General features: G+C 46.8%; 1 protein-coding gene across 1 annotated transcript in view; it reads right to left on the reverse strand.

Annotated features, from left to right (window-relative positions):
* LOC146184913 (SH2 domain-containing protein 4A-like) overlaps positions 1-17,296 on the reverse strand; it is a 233,704-nt gene extending 216,408 nt beyond the window's left edge. Inside the window, exon 1 of the mRNA XM_084609531.1 lies at positions 16,978-17,296. The gene's annotated coding sequence lies outside the window, so the exon portion shown is untranslated. The remainder of the gene's footprint in view (positions 1-16,977) is intronic.
* Between the last annotated feature and the right edge of the window lie 595 nt (positions 17,297-17,891).

The following is a 17,891-nucleotide window of genomic DNA, read 5'->3' on the forward strand; positions in this document are numbered from 1 at the left end:
AGCGGTTATTTCACACCGCTGGACAGCGAAGCGACACTATCAGGACTACAAATGGAACACAAACCTTTCTGCGCATGTTCAGTAACGCTACAGTAGGCTACAAACACCAGCAGTGGGAAACAAGAAAGTGTAGATCAGGGCCTGCGGCACGCCTTGCAGGGCAGCGCAGCTTGGCAAACTTCCACTGCACAAAAAAGCCGTTTTCTGTAACTATGTCTATCCCCGTGACCTTGAGAGAAATAAAAATAAATAATACTGAGACTGGGATTCAATCCCGCGGTGGTGTGAACAGATCATTTTCGCTGGCCACTGCGCGAAAGCATAATATAAGCTATCGCCGCAATCGATCACTCCCTTATTGTTTAACCGCCATTCTTTTTCTTGCCTCTGCATACTCTCTTGAGCTGTGCATTACATGTCATTGTCTTCATTAACTTACACCCAATGTGTTCAGTTATTGTTTGGATCTGTTATAATGTAGTGTAAAGGGTGTGCGCATTTTACATCGCTTTCCACGCCTACGTTCCGCGAGTGGTGTTGAACAGCAAGTTTTTTTTTTTTTATATATATAGGGTTTATTGCTAGTATCTCGAACTGCAGCGTAGTTTCTCGACAGATTGCATGAGTCCCTGTTCATTAGCTTATTTCTATTCATAAATACGACCTCTGTCCTTGTGTAAAGTGAAGTAACTCTTCGTAGTCTTTCTGATGAGTGTCAGAGTTATAGACAAGCGTCAGCCCGTGACGTCAGTGGAGATGCGGCGGCGCTGGCGACAGCAGTGACTTTCGTGGTGTAGGCAAAAGCTCGGGTCGTCTGCATTGGATGCGCGGCGCTTGCTGTGTTTTCGGGCATAATTCCCAATATTCCTGCAAGCTGTGGTGTAGTTGGTTTCGCCACGAGGTACAAAAAGGAAAATAGCACCTGTTTTCACATGTTTCTTGCGGTCGGACAAATATGAGAGCGATGGGCAGCAGCGTTGAGCGCGACAAGTAGATGGATTGCATTTCCGGCTAACGTGCGTTGCACAATTCTGCACTGAAACTCCATCAGTTCGTTTGCAACTCTCTATTGTCGTGACTGCTTTTCTGCCGCACGATGAATAGCGCAATAGCAAATGACTGCAGCTCGTGCACGTTTTGTTCTACATAATATATCAAGTTAAGACACCGCCCGCCCTGTGAGGAATTCCATTCACTTGTGCCCGTGCATATATTCGTACAGAAAAGGACACAAAAGTTGCTGCGAAGGTAATTGCTGTTAGTTTGACCGGTCACTCCAGCGTGATATTGCCGAAACAGACCTGAACTTGTGAAGCAGCTTTTCTCTCATATCACTTTCGCGAGTTTCTACGATGTGACTTCATCACCGACCCTATAGAAAGCAAGTAAACATTGTTAGGATCCGGGCAAAATCACGCAGCGTCATTTCTCAAAACTTTCTTTCTTAAGGTCATTAAGATTTTGACGAACGAATTAAATATCCACGTACAACGTAGCTCTGATCAAGCAGGATATATTTAAGTACGGCATATATGGTACATGCAATTTAATGTCCCAAAGGGTAATCGGCAATGTGGGGTGCAAAATAAGCAGATAAGAGGACGCACTTTTGAATAAACAGTTTCAAAGTATATTAAAAAAAAAAGCTTAACAGATCGTGCAAAGTTCGCTGCAAGCGATCGTGGTGAACGCGTTGCATTTCCGTTCGTGCACCTCTCCTAAAGACCCCCCCCCCCCCCCCCCCCCCCAAAAAAAAAAAAAAAATAGAACATTCTTACGGGCCTTCATGTATCTATTAACCTTTGAATGACCGTGGCTACGTATGTAAGATGAAACAGACGTCAAACGTCTTTTTATCGAGCAGGATAAAACATTGGCAGCGCGCACTAAAGGCGAATATGTTACAAAGAACTTAAAGATTGAGTTTTTATTCAGTGAAATTCTGACTTAAGTTGCCGGTACAGTGAGCTAGAAATATGATTTCTAGTTCACTATAGTTGTCGGTAATTTATATTGTTCTTTAGAGCGAAGGTGAGCATCAGAAAGCCAATTAAGAGTTGTCATATGAAAAACACACTCCAGTCATTCATTCATCGTATTTGCATGCGCTAGCAGTAGGCACGGGATTTGAACAACGTTGGCTGTTAGTGTTTTCATATACATTGCGCTTTCTAGCTTTCATTTAACTTAGTCACTACAGTCGCCCACCGTAGCCGCGCGCTGCTGAAGCCACGGAGAAGAAAGCCAATTCAGCGCTCTTCGCCAGGTAATTCCAGAAGTAATCGGCTGATAAAGTGCTGAACTACTGCCCAGGCATAAACAAAACTATTTCTACGCACAAGCGAAGCTTACGCTTCAGAATATTCGCACGCGCGAACTGGTTTCGAAGGCAGCGTCGCTTGGCTCTGTGTAGGCACGCTGTGTTTTTGCCTACACCCCATGTCGCTGCCGATCGCAGCGCCACCTTTGTTTACAAACATGACGCTTGTCTATAAACACTGCTAGTCCTATACGCGACACATGCACGACACATGCACGACACAAAAAAACATGACTACCTCCTATAATCTAACCCCCCCCCCCCCCCCCCCCCGACCTGAATTTATACACCCTCTAATTTCAATTTCTTGGAAGGAAACCCCTGCTTTCATCCTAATTATAAAAGCCTAAAGCACCTGGTGGCAAGGCGTGGCAAAACAAAGCTTAACGTGTGCTAAACATTCCCTCTGCATGTATGTCCAAGCTAAAACACCGCTTAAGCTTTTGAGACTGTACACAATGCTTACATATTGTTGCTTTATTTGGAACCTGAAATCAAAAGGCAATAGGTGGAGGGAAAGGATCTTCTAGTCGAAAGAAGCCGCGGCTTCTGCAGTCATGCGACATAGCGCTTGGCGATATTCCTTTGGGATCGACATTCTCAGCACATTTTCACGTAGTTTATCAGAGAACAATATTATTGTTCCTTGGATAAGCTGCAACGTACCTTGCGAACAAAGAGGCCAGAGTTACACTCAGTAACACCAAGTTTCATCACGATAAGCAAGACTGCTTGCTGCACACATGAAAGTTCACAAAACTGGCCAACTGGGATGGAGAGTGGTGCCGAAACCCTCGCATATACTCCAGATCCATCGTTGTCGAATTTCTACCTGTCTGGACGATTGAAGGCTCATCTGCGCTTGATTATGATTTTATTGTGTGTGTGAAGAAGCGATGCAGTGACCAACCTTGAGCGTTTTATAAACGTCCGCATATCGTGTAATGGAAACAAAGATGGCTGCAATGCATTGAATCAAATGAATTCACTGAATCTGTGGCACGAAATTTTCGAAAGGGCCGAATGACCAACGCTTCTACCTATAAAAGTTGACTTCCACAGTGTTTATTATTACCCAACTGCGGTAGACTGAGCGCTACTTTCTTAGCAAGCTTTGTACATAACTGCCTACTTGTATTTCACGCTGCACTGCGATGTTCGAGGCGTCTTCACAAAGTATGGTCCGTTTACTTATGTTTAAATGATGGCGAGTCACAGAAACGTTGTACGTACTAAGCGCCATCTATAGATTATTTTCGAAGCCACTGAAGTTATTGTATTGATTCAGTAGTCGGGCACCTGGCCATCGGTGATGAATGCAGGCGACGATGTGCGTGAAAATCAAGGCCTGCGAATTGAGGGATGTGATCCAATTTTTTATGTGCAAAAGGATCATATGCTGCTCATATTCAGGTGGAGTAGTGCATAGCTTATGGACCTACTGTAATGAGTGAACGAAAGGGCAATGATGTCGTGGCTTCAAAAATGGCCGCGCAAATGTGCATGATGAAGAGAGTGGCAGTCGAAGTATCTAGAGCGAAGAAATCGTTCAACAAACGTAACCAAGAACTGCGGTTTGATCAACGAACGACAATTAGTGCTCCAGATGATACATTTCCTCTTATTGAACGCGACGCTATTTACATGATTGTTACGCAGAAGCTCACATGTCACAAACTGCGAGCCAAGTGAGTGTTTCAAATTTTCAGCGGTTGACAGTGATAGCAAATACAAGTGGTCGAGAGGTTATGGACCGCTAACGACAAGACGGATATAACCTGCAGTGTATTCCTACGCTGTTACAGGCGAGGTCACTATTTCATTTTGTTGCACTTGAAACAGTGGCTTGGTGGGTAGCGGATTGAAGATGAACTAAAGACCACCGTTGTAAACAGGTTTAATTCCCAGACGGCGAGCCTCTATGCAGAGGCCAGTGTAGCGGTGCGAAAAGTGTTTAGCAATGAACGGCGATTATGTAGAAAAGTCGAGCTGTTTCGCAAGAATCTGTAACCATCACGCAAGAACAAAAGAACTTTTACTAAGTACATTTTTAGTTAAAGAACAAATGTTCCTTATATATAGTTTCGAATATGCCTCGCACTAAAGCTAATATTTCATAACAGACATAACACAGCAGCCCTTCACGAACAAGAACTGCACGCGTCTTTCACTGTCAACTACCACAGCAGCCCTTGGCTGCCATCCACCGCGACTTGACGTACACGGGAACAGATGTGCGCTGACGCGTTACGTATATGCTGGAGCCGTTCTTTAACTGCGCAGACGTAAGGACAAAAAAAAAAAATAAAAGAGTGTTACATCGTACTACCAGCTTCCTTCTGCCCGACTTGACGACACACCCTTGCAGCTAGCAGCCTATAAGAACAATGACCAGCCACCCGATCACGCGGAACGGATCACCACGCGCGAGTTTTTAAATGCCCTAGTCAAGAAAATATGTTTAACCATCCGCCCATTCATCTCGCTTGTCACGAGCGTTGAAGCTTGTCTCCTTTTAGTTTCCCTTCTGTGCCCCGAGCCTGGAAACAAAAGCAGACGCTCGGCCTCATTCGCTTTTGATTGATTGCCGTTCCGTTCGGTCAGTGACTCTACGACCGATAGGCCAGAATTGCCTGATTGGTGAGCGCGCCTGCGCTAAGGAGGCAGCCGGTCAACCGCTTCATTTAATCCGACAGGCGACGCAACCACCTTACGCGCTACTGTTTGTGCGCTGTTGTAGAAAAAGAAAATAAAAAGATGTAGATTGACCGTAAAACTACCTTCCGGCACCTGCTCCGCTTGAGTGGTCAACGTACAGCTAAGAGGGCTGGAAATACGGTGAACTGCGGAAAGCATAACGTTGCCGTTTGCCACACGGTTGTCGCCATCGTTCAAGCCTCATAGAACCTTTGTACAACAGCCACAGTTCCTTCTACTGATCTAGTAACAAAGATGCAGGTAGGAGTAGCCTTATTCACTGGTACAGTCACATCGCTTGAAAAGAAGGTAAATAAAAATTTGTGTCAGTACGCATGGCGCTAACTCCACAAGCCATGTTCCAGATGAAAGCGATTTCGATATTAAAGGGGCGACGCCGGACGCAACCGCATTTTCCAACCGAGAATCACTCGATTCTCTGCTGTCATTGTGAGCCAACACGTAGTACGCAGACATTGTCACCTATTGATGTTTTCGGCGCCCAATGCATAGCAATTTAAGCTAAGCTAAATGATCTTAAGCCGATTTTCCTTTTCGCTGATTGTTCAAACAGCGACCATGCACGACAGAAGCCAATTTACTAACCTATCGAGTATCGAATCGTAAATGTAGAAATGCTGAAAGTATTCCTATACAGGCTTGGTTATGCATCCTGGGATTGCGAGCATAAAATTGCCGATTCAGATAGAGGTATGAGACCTTTCATAACGGTTAATAAAACGATATATACGTTCAGAGTTTTCCTCAATACACATTGAAACAGTCGATAAAGGCTCATAACGATTGGATAAAGACGATAATACTGTACAAACACTTCCTTCTTTACTCGACTTACCGATGACCTTGCACTTCGTAATTCATACTGAAATAAGGTAAGGTCATAATTTTCAATAGCTAATAAAATAATACATGAGCAAATTATTTAAATGTAACACAATAAAAAGAATTGACTTGTTGCGGAAGCTAGCTAACTACGTTTTGAACCCTTCAAGAGATGTGCGCAGTTGCGGACTACGGTCATGAAACGTTAATGGGAAGAAAACAGGCAAGCCGTTTAACGAACACCTTGTTTAACTATAACAGAGCAGTGCTCACGATCCCTGTTGCACTAAATATATTAAAATTCACAACTCTCGGAGTGCGTTTTTGTCACCGAATGCTAAGGATAAAATTGAAAGCAAGCATCATGACGCAGGAGATTTTCACGCATACCTTTTTATAAATGTTGGTAATCTCATCAGCCCTACCCACATAACTGCCTAGAGAAAGGAGTGTTTCCGAAGAATATGAAGCGAGTCTCCGTTATCCGTATAGGTGGTATATAAATCGCTTCGGAAATTATCATCCCATATACATTCTAATCGCCTTTTCAAAGTGTTCGAAAACTGCAATGTGTCAACGGTTTCAGGACAGGTAAACTGGAGGGCGGCCTTCTGCTACCGAAAGAGTCAATTTTAGAATCATTTTAATATATAGAGCCTAAGCTGGACACATTTATTGGCTTTTCGAACGCATTCGACCAGATTAATTGTGGCACTATAATAGGCAAACTCCACACTTATGGTTTTCGTGGAGCTTTCTTTCAGTTTATCCAGTTTACTTTGCTTCCCGCAGTCAGCATTCAAATATAAATAAGGAGTTTTCGATGCCAAATCTTTGGGAGTTAGTGTCACCCAAGGTAGTATACTAGGGTTCACAAACACTAAATGTTTGCATATTTGCATTAATGATCAATTATATACCTCCGTTTTTTTTTTTTTTTTGAACATGCACGAGACGATTTAAAGCGCGTCTTGTTTGGAATCCCTTGCTCGAGTTGTTATTATTGATAAACAGGGGTATAAGTCGTCTTTTAGAGCGTTTCCCTACTGCTACCATTCTCCAAGGTCATTCGTCTGCACATGCGCCAGTTTCATCTGCGTCTCGCCGAAGCTGCGCCGCGAGCTCGCTCCTTACTCGCCGAACCATGGGTGACGTCAGCCTCGCAATCGCGTCACTATCAGGTCAGCCGTGCGCCCTTCCTCCGCCGTGCCGCTAGTTTAAGCCAGTGCTCTCACTGCCACGTGACAGCTGCTTACTGGGGCTCGCTTGCCCAGTCTAGTTATGGATTATGTGGTGCCTAGATCGCCGATGTCTACACTATGTCGCAAGAGTCAGATTGAAATGGTCAGTGCTTCTTATGCAGTCCAGCGCAGGACCTGCATAGCTTACGCTCGTTTACTAGGTTCATCCGGGTTGACTGCTCTTCCTCTCCCCCCATTTTTTTTTCCATGCATGCATGGCCCGTTATACGTTCCCAGGTGACGGGGTTTGCTGTTCATTAGCATATTATAACGCCTAGTAAGCTAACCAGCCTCACAGAGTTATACCTCTCCCGACACAAAGGTTTTGAGCTTCGGGACTGTCGTAGATGCCCCACCATACGGCGCCACGGTTGCGTGGGCTTGAGACCGCTTGACGAGGCGTGTACATACATTGTGGTTTGCACACTCCTTTTTCCTGCAACTGAAACTCGTTGTAGTGGCCTTCTATGAGTGCCGGCGTTCTGGACATCCGTGTGATGTTAAACAAGGGTGAGTTAACTTGAGCTGACACGAGTGAGATGGTGCCTAGGGTGGGCCCAAACTCGTTGATTACACATCTCTTCAGTGTACGCAACAGCTTTCACCTATTAACGAGCTGGCTGTGGAAGCTGAGTGGTCACGCTCAGTTTTCTGCAAGAAATCAGGACAGGAAATTCTATCATTCTTTATTTTTTTAACGTGCTGCTTCAAGAGGCGAACCGCGTCGGCGATGAAAAACAGTGAGCTGCAAAGAGGCGGCAGTCGCGGCAGCACCGGAGGAAAGGGCTCGCCAGCTATTATGATGCGGATGACAGGGAGGAAGCCCATTCTTCCGTCGCAAAGCGATGGTTCCGGCATTTCCTGGGCTACGCAATTCGCCTCCCAGTCGCGGCCTTTCTTGTTTTCCCCCATCCATTATTCTTCGTCCTCACTTTCCAGGCTTTGGTTTTCGCCCGTCGAGTTCGCAAGTTTTTTTTTTTTTTTCTTTTTTTTTTTTATTCCTTTTTGTGTTCGGACGACACAGTTTTCTACGCTTGGCGGTAATCTGTGTCAATGCTGCCCATTGACTCGGCTCGCTCATCGTGGGCTAAAACACGCTTCTCGGCGTGGTGCTGAAACAAACATGGCTTCGCGCTGCGCCGCCGTTTGTTGCCCTCTCTCTTCCCCGCCCCTGACTCATTGTGGCGCCATGCGCGTAGACCTTGAGCCCCTCGCGCGGTATTGTCGCGTATGAGTCGACGTACACGCCGGGCGAAACAATCGGCGCGCTCTTCGGGACGCATCATTGTTCTTCGACCGCGCGTGCGATCCCTGGGCTACACCGCCGCGACCTTCGATGGTCTCCGGCGGCGTCGCGTGTTCTTGCTCTTTCCCACGCTAATCCCGTCCCCGCGCGCCATCTTGCACAAGAGGAGGTGGTGGACAGCGTGCACGGTGTGTCCAAGGCGTCCAAGGTCTCCACGTTGTTGCGGCTGCTGGTGTGGGCGCTCCTCTGGTAGAATATTTTGATCTCTTTTCTCAATAAGCTATAGAATGCATTTTAAGGCGTTGCGAGAGGTGTCTGTTTGCTCGCAACGACACCGCCGGGTACGAGCACGCCTTTAGACTGCCGTGAGAAAACTTTGCCACGCATGTTTATGTTGAAGGAATATGACTAGATGATGGCCACTGTAGCCCTGTTTACGTGGACCCGACAGCGGGGTCGTTGAGGAGTTGAGATGAGTGGACTCGACTCTACCGAGTTTGCATGAACCCGACCCGACGAGCGCAGAACCGGCTCTGGATGAGCGGCGATTACGGCGGCACCTCGCATCGAGGCGAAGAACTGGCAGACGGCACCCGATTCCGGTTATTTCCCCCGCGCATCTCTAGCGTTTTTCGTGCTGTTCTCCTCGCCCACTGTGCCCCGACCCAACCCGACAGCGTTTACATGAACCCAATAACCGGCTTTCTACCCGATAACTCAACTCAACCCGCTCCTGTCGGGTCCATGTTCCGCTTGTGAGGTTCAAAGCAACGTCAGCTTTTGTCGTTCTCACCCAGCTGTCGCTTCCAAAGGTGACTTCTATTCCAGATAGGTAAACAAGTGCAGCGGACCGCAGTGACGTAGAGCACGGCAAGCGTCGACTGAGACTCTCGCTTCAGTGACCACGCATTCAGGGACGCTGTACACAGAAGCGATCGTCAGTTGACCTCAGGCAAAATAAATTAAGATACTGGACTCTGGCCAGGGCAAAGCCCGCCAGTCATATTAATGGGAGGCGTACCTGCTGCCGCTTCAAAAAAGCAACGGAATGGGAGCTCGATCACCGCAAAACTTTTCTGGAAATATTCGTTACCAGGACAGTTACATCCTTTGAAATCAAGAAAAATAGCCACTTCCAGTCATGGCCCCTCTAAGGCGGTTTCTTTCGCTTCCTGTGACTCATGCCTTCGCGAGCGAAATCTTTCTTCTCTTCAGAGAGAGGAGTGAAGCTTCGTCATAAATATGCGCCATGCGCACCGTCAACGCCGACAAGTGTCGAACCTCGCGGGCAAGGGCGTGATGTAAAGGTGTTACGCGAAAACACAACTAGAAAAGCGATAATCCGACAAGATTACATCTTTCGGGCTATAAAGTCATTCACTTTTTTTTTTTAAGTATAAGATGAGATATCACGTGCTGACTTTGCTAGTAAACTGCTTACGTCAACAAACAAAAGTTTAGCGATGATTCCAGAGAATATGCTACAGTGCCGTATACTTCGCAATGGCAGTAACCACAGTCCTTCTCAGTGTAGACGTCAGGAGCTTTAATAGACAGGAGGGCAAAATTTAAAATTCAATTTTGTTAGCTTGTTCTTCTCTCTCTTTTTTTTTTTTTTTTTTTTTTTTGCGGCGGAACAAACGTTGCCATAACGACAAAGAGCCAGAGACACGGTTTTTATTGAGACCAATAAATGCACGGAGTCTTCCTTAGTGCCTCTTAAATCTCAAGATGCTTGAAAACTGGGATATGTAAAGCACAAGAAACCGAAGGTAAAGCCTTTACGTCTTCACATTCGGAAACTAATAGAGCATGCAGAGAGGATTACAGCCAGAAAACGCAATGACCAGGTAGTGTCAATCACGACGCTAAAGAAACAAATTTTTTTGCTTTTTTGACGCAGTGCTCATGCGTTCTTTGGTCGATGAAAGGAGATTGGTAGCATATAGAAAGAATTTGCTTCATATTCTACCGTCTCTCGCGCAGCGTGTGGTTCTAACAGTTTGCAAATGCGACCGCAGCCACTCAATTTTTACGATGCCCTAGATAGCTCAAACTTGGATTTGGCATGTATTAAGTAAGACTTGCGCCGTTTGCTTTAATTACGTGCTGTTACTGTGCATAACATTCTTCACGGTACTAAATATCACAGAAAAAAAAAAAAAAAGAAGAAGAAACACGTGGACCAAGTAGTTGCAAATTCCATTCCTGGGAGCCAGACTTTTTTTTTTTTTTGTATTTAAATCGCATTCAAACCAGCTTGTGCTCTTAATCCTCAATGCTATACACCCTGCAAAGTGTATCTGATGCAGATATAACTTAGACCAATATAGGATATTTTTTTTATAGTGTGTTATAAAGAATTGCTTGTACGGTATATTAAATTATTTTGCCAGCACGGGCGACATCGGTGCCAGGGACGTGTCGACGAGGCTCCGTGTGCCAATCTCCATAGAAAGGATTGGAATCCGCTCAAGCTTTCCGCTGGTCCCATGACGGGGGAAGAACCGCCAGTCCGCTGACGGATGAGTATAGCTGACAGCTTTTCCAACTTTCTTCGCCGTTTCCACAATTCCCGCTGTGATCTGGATTGGTCTGATCGAGCTCTTGCATGCACGGTGTCTCAGGGACATCCGTATACTTTGGCGAAGGTCGCGCAGAAAATCTCGCACCTGTAGCACTTATCCGCACTTTGCCCGAGTGGCATCCTATGCGGTGAATGGTGCAGACAGCGTGGGAAGCAATAAACGGCCTCATTTCCTCCCGCGCATAACGACCGAGCCGCAGGTGGGAAGATGCGTTACCCTCGTGGCGTCGCCTGCAAAGAACTCCGGACGCACAGCGGTGCAGTCCATGCTCGACAGTAAGCCACGGGGGCGCCACTGCCGCTGCGGGCGACATTGTTTTCTCTCATTCCGCCTCGATCGCTCCTCGAAGTCGGCGCCTGCTTGGTCTCCTCAACATGCGCGATTTCCGCTTTCGCTCCGTCCCGCTCTTTTATCGTCGTCGCATACCTCACGGTCGCGAAGGCGCCGGCCTTTCCCGCAGAGAGTCTGGGTGTGGTTTAATCTCCAAAGGCACGCATCTCGGCTTTGCACGTAAGGTCGTGAAAAAGTGCATCGTACATGCATACGTGCCGGTGCAAACGAACTGAATATGTATACCTATATATACATCGACACCCTTATGAACTGGACGAAAGCACAAGCTGCTCCTCTGCGGTCACAATTTGTTCGACGACAACCTGCGAGATGTGGAGGACAGGCTGCGTCAGTGTGCGCACACATCGAGTGTGATTTTCGCGTGCTTAATGGCCGTGATCGACTGGATCAGCCTTCCTATACAACTTTCGTGTTGTCTTTCACCACACGCGCTGCAGAAGAGAGAAGTGCGAGTGATTTAAGTAGGCGCCGTTCTGTACGTTATCAGAAAGCCCTCTCCAAAGCTTTCAGTGCATATCTCGGGCACGTGGCCATCGAAATGCATGTCACGTGTTCTCGCACAACGCCTGCGCAAAGTATTGTAGATGCCTGATCAGCGTGTTCACTTCACGATCGAACGGACCGTTCCAAATAGTGCGGTTGTGTGCAGTATGAAGAAAGTTTCGAACACGGAGTCGCGCTGTTTATAAGCACAGTGCTGACTGTCTCAATTAATCCAATATAACAAGACTCAGCGAATAGCAGTAAAGAATGGAAGGAGGGCAGCTATAGGCTTCGCTTTCATGCATCTGTCTCATCCGCAAGTATAGCTTTAAGTGTCCAGAACAAAGTCAGGCTCACTAAATGTTGTGGCGGTCTCTCTGCTGTAAAGTGAAAAGTTACAGTCCGTGACATGAGCTCATATATTTTGCAAAGTGCATGTTATTTGCTGCCGATAACATGCATGCGGAGCAGCTCGAGGGAAAAACGAGGGGAGGTAGCGGCTTGTGCAAGCGGCGGAATTTTGCTGGAGAGAGATACGATATATGCGCTAAATTGCGAGCCGGCACGGAGTATAATAATCAAGATAATTAAGCAGGCCGCATGCAAATGTCGAAGTCGTTCGAGTGGGCGTGTTTACGTCTTGCTGGGATAAAACGTTACCAAGGTTAATAAGCCAAAACACGCAGTCTCGCGCTGCCCGGCATTTTTTTTTTTTTTTTTTTTATGTGAGCAAATATCCTGACTATGATGCGCCGCACTCTAGTAAGTGCCGAACAAATGGCTATAGGAACTTTGTCTCGTCCCGAACTTGAGCCCCGCTGCCATTCTAGGACAACAGGAAGCGTAAAGACAGCGGCTCGCGTAAACGCGTTAGCGCGCACGAAATTCGCACCAGTTGACATCAGGAAAAGTAGTTAAAGAGAAAATTCCAACTCGCTCTTAGGTACACACAGGAAATGACTTTTGGGAAGTAGTTAAATTACATTACCAACTGCTTCCTAAAATTTGCATGGAGGTGATTAAATTATATTGGAAACTATTGCTCCCAAAAGTAACGACATTAAATTGCAATTACTTTCGGCAAATAATAGAAATACTATAAATTACCTTTTGGTTTTCCATACAAAAACTAAAGTAAATAATGTAAAACAAGATACAACCACTATCCCGACGCGACTGTCGCACGTTCTTTCGTCTTTCCGCCAAATTTCGTCGAAGATTTCCTCCATCTTTCCTATAGCGCACGCCATTAAAAAGATAACACAACGGCAAAAAATTAACGAAAACAGCATTATGATGGTCGAACACTTTCTGTTCCATTGCTGTCAAGGCACAAACGAGCGGAGAACTCTAGCGCTACAGTGTACAAGAATACTAGCCCTCTGTTGCCCGGAATTGTTTCCACCGTTTGAAGCCGCACGTTATTTGATGCTTCCGCGGTCCAGAAATCAACCTCAAGCAGTTTCCACTCAGTAATGTTCACGCCATGGGTGTTTCTGCCTTTCCCTCCCCTCTCCCCGTGGGCCACTCTGCCCTTGGCCGACGCAACATTGGCCGACGCCACTGCGCGCTCCTGACTAGTCTTGGACTCTTTTCTGCGGTATCTTACAACTTGAGAAATAGTCGCGACTACCTTAGCATAACCGCAGTAAGTGACCCGACTACACTGGACACTGGCGATCTCAGACTTCTGCTCATTTCTGTCTCTTCTTGTCGATCGTTTACACTGCTTCGGGCTTGCCGCACTTCGCTCCTGCGGCCGAGGAGCCCCATCGGGCGTACGTTGTTTTGTGTATCCAAAGATACAAATATCAAAGGCGTTTTAGTGAAAGCCATTTCGAAAGTAAATAATCCATTTTGAAATGTCTGAAAAATGTCTGCCCAGAACTAATTCACTGCGTTACCAAACTTCTAGATCAGAAAATTAATTAATGACGTTACATATTACCAGATAAAAATATTAAAATTGCTGGAATTACAATACAGTATTTCAATTAATGTCAGTTCTGCTCTTAGCCCCATGATTTAGAGAATAATGGTCCTCTGAGGCCTTGAGAGACCAGTATTCTTGGAAAGATGGGGCGAGGTCTGCCGAGACAGTGTTACCAGAGTGGAAACCGGACATTTAGAATAAGCTTCTCTGGCACATATTCACTCAGGACGCTGATCTGGATTTGGAATGGTGACAGTGGCAGTGGATAGTGCGGCTTCTTGTGCGGCTGGTGTACGAGATCTACGATAGGTCACAATACTGCGCCCCGAACCGTCCAATTTTATTAATGCTTAATTGTTGCTACAATGGAGATATACTGCTAGCAAAAAAAACCCCGCAAGGCTTACTCGGCTTCTTGAAAGAAAAAAAAAAAAAAAACCAGTCAAAAGACGAAGGACACAGAGGAAGGCGATATGTGTGCTCGTCTTCCTCTTTGTCCTTCGTCTTTTGACTGTTTTTTTTTTTCAAGAACATGTACCAACTGACCCAAGTTTCATCTCTATTGCTAACCCCGCTTGTAGCTTCAAAATCAATTTCTGCCTATTGGCGCACGATTGTTACACTACTCGCTTCTATATTTCTATTAAACGCCGTACTCCTCACAGCTAGGTAAGCTCATGCAAACCGATGCTTGGACAACAAGAGAAAACGCTCTTACTTCATCCAAACTGCGGCTCGAGTTAGCTAGTGCTCAGTGACCCACCAAGCTCTCATTTTGAGAAAAGGAGCGCGCACGAAGATAAGAATAGCACCACAGCTCCCAGGAAAGTGTTTTAGTATTCAAGACGCACCTCGAAGTGCGTGAATCAATTTTCCTGTACGTAGTTGACCTGCGCCGATCTCCTATCAGAGAGCTGTAATGAACACCAACTGCGCATTGCCGAGCTACAGCCCTCTGTTGAGAAAATTGATACCATGGGAACCAGGTGGAATAAAAGAAAAACAAACAAACAAACAAACAAACAAACAAACAAACAAACAAACAAACAAACAAACAAACAAACAAACAAACAAACAAACAAACAAACAAACAAACAAACAAACAGATAAATGCGATATTTCAAAAATTTATCCAACAGTCAAAAACGCCTAGTAGCTTAATTCTTTTCGCCAGTATAGCTGAATAGAATGACGCTAAGATACCCTTCGTATCCGCTATTAATGACATCTCGCTGGCCACCAGCAATGTTGGATCGCGGATTTTCTTAGCGACATAGCTGTCCTTAATTCGTGAGTTCATGATATTGCATGAATGCCCATACGTTCTCTGACTGGCTCTGCGCGAGAAACTACACTGCGTCTCTTCCGTGTAGGTCAACTGCAAGTCGAAATGAGTGCTTGTCGTTCCTTCGACCACGCCAGTTGGCGCAACGTGCAGTGTCTTCACATCCACGCTCATTTGCAGCCCCAAACAACGGCACGCGTACCTCTGTCGCAATGAGGACCGGTCACCACGCAGTAACGTCGGGAAGAGCCTACACGGAGGCCGTGAAGCAGTCAGGGCAGCCAGCCGCTGTGAATATGTATGCGAGTCCAAGTCATCGACGCAAGCAGAGACAAACGTGAGCGCGCGCTTCGCTCGTCCTCCCGTTCGTAGACCTTCGGACGGGGACACGTCATCTGGCGCTGCTCATTTCATTTTTTTTTTCTCTAGTTCTCCAGGCTTACGCAACGCAAAACCCGTCCACTAACCTGCGCGTTCATAAAGCTGCAAAGCTGCAGGGACAAAATCAGGCACGGAACAGACACGCATACGCAAACGAAGCTTGTAACACCGCGGACTGACTGCTGGGCCTCCTTGGGGCAAGCGCGACTGGAAATCGCCGGGCCGCCCAACACGACCTTACAGACTGTGTCTTTCCCTTCTCTTACAGCTCTCTGAAAGCGGCGGCCACTGAGAGGCTAGGAAGTGAGGCTTCGCGACGGAGAATGGCGGCAGATATGTGACGGGCGGCCACTCGCCTAGCTGCTCGGAAAGTACGCTCTGTGCTCTACTGAAGCACGCGCAGTCCATTCACAGCCTACATACTGGCTCAAGAGCGAAAGTGTTGTCCGCACCTGCCATGTAAGCCTTCTCCACATTATTGCTGACGATAAGAAAGGACAGGCATTAGGCCGCTGGATAGCCTGCCGCCACTTGGTGGACAGAATTAAAGGTGTTTTAATCTGCAGTAGCTACCGCCGCTTGTCATGTGATTTTAAAACCGGTTAATGGGACGGCTACTATTACCATGCATGAAGCTCAAACGTACAAACAGCACTCTTGGAACGTTTTGTTGCAAACTTGTTTTAGCAACAAAACAAATCGCGTAAGATTTCGCATATAAGGCTCAAGAACTGACGCCATTGTATTGATCATTGTTCTTCATAACAGTCGTTCATTGACAGTAAGTGGTACCACTGAAGTTGGAGGTTGAAGACTGGAAACGAATCCGGGTACACGAAGGCCTTACTTTTGTTGCAGGAGTACGGTACGCTCCGCTGTTTTTCAGCTTTTAGCTGGCTTCCAGCATTCTACGTCCTAAGCACGTCTGCAGTGAATACTGGCACGACGCTTACTCAGTGTGATTGTTGGAGCTGACAAGTCACTATTTAATTATTTCGTTTTGATCATATTTTTCTTACACCAAAGGCGTTGGGCTCCCTGTATTGCGTGGTTGTTTCAATATATATATATATATATATTTTTTTTTTTTACCAAATAACTGCTAAAATTTAACGCTGTGAAGCGTATGTCGGGAGCAACCGGTGTAGACGAATGCTTGGACCCTTTCCAGGGATTGCAGTAGCTTCTTTTTGGCCCGAATTATAGACCTGTATAACGTAACAAGTCTTGTCACTCGATCATATTGCGTTATCATCCGCCACGTCGACCGTCTGACCTCGGCGATCAGAGGCGGAAAATAACAATTGGGTGGAATCCTTGTGTTACACCTACTGCTACTGTTTCGTTGGCAAGCTTGTTTTTGTTCCCTCATTTGCGAGACTTATGGCGGACTGATGTGCACGCCAAGAGAATTCACGAGCGTCCATCATCCACTGAAAAGCACTGGCCCTCTTCGAAATGTGAATGCACAAGGCTACTGAAGTGAGAGCAGAAATGCGGTAGGTAGTCCTCTGCCATTCATTGGGTCCATTGCATTCATTTCGGTGCTCACGAGTCATCCATTCGTATTCAAGGATGAGATATCGGGAACGTGCACCGCACTCACCGCTCAATGGGACCGGGAAGACGTTCGATCTCCGCCTGCGGTAACTAGCTTCTTCGGCTGAAGACAAGCGGAACGTTGTCTCTCAGGGCGGCGGCCAGCAAACGTCGTCCTTGACCCCGTTACGCGGACTCCGCGTCGCCGCCCAGCCGCACCGGTGCGCTCGTGAAGCACAGGAGGGGGGGAGTCACCACTGATGGACGGGACGCTGCGGGCGCCGACTTCGCTGCTGCCTCCTCCGGAGGAAGTGGCTGGTCCGAAGGCTAGGCTAGCCTTCCCTCTAGCCTTCCGGCTTCGTTTCGCTCAGCGCAGGGATGCGGCGTCGCTTGGCCGGTCACCTGCGGCGATGCGTGAGAAGGGAAAGGGCCCGTTAACGAACACCGAAACGGGGTCGACCCGACGACAATGGGAAAAGGAAAGCGCATCGGGGACCTCCCCCTTCACTCTCCTCTCCCGATTTCGTACTATGTGGTACAGGTAAGCGGCGACTGTCTTCGCCCCTTGCGTCTAAGCGAATTCAGATGGGCGCGTGGATCCGCACGACGCACCGGGGTCGTTGTATGGTCTGCGCGCATCACTTGACTCGGCGGAATCGAATCAGTCGTGCTACACCGAGGCTCGTCGTCCTTTGTCTGCATTTGTCCTGTCCCTGTCCCGCTAAGATTTCTCCCGCTGCCTCTTCGGTTTCGTCCATTAGCATGACGCGCTCTCCTCTGACCACTTAGCGACTGTGCGTCGCGCGGATCCGCATTAACGACGAGAAAACTAGACTAAATATCGTGTCAGCAGGCATCTTTAGCTCGTACTATATTTACATTCGTGCCTGTTAAAGAATATGAAGGCGATGGAAAGGGATCGACGTAATAAAAAAAATAACAAAAAAATAAAGACAAAGAGTTTGTTCGCATAGTTCAGAC

The sequence above is a fragment of the Amblyomma maculatum genome, chromosome 7 (assembly GCF_055883805.1).
Source record: "Amblyomma maculatum isolate TAMU_Amacu chromosome 7, ASM5588380v1, whole genome shotgun sequence".
NCBI classification, from domain to species: domain Eukaryota; kingdom Metazoa; phylum Arthropoda; class Arachnida; order Ixodida; family Ixodidae; genus Amblyomma; species Amblyomma maculatum.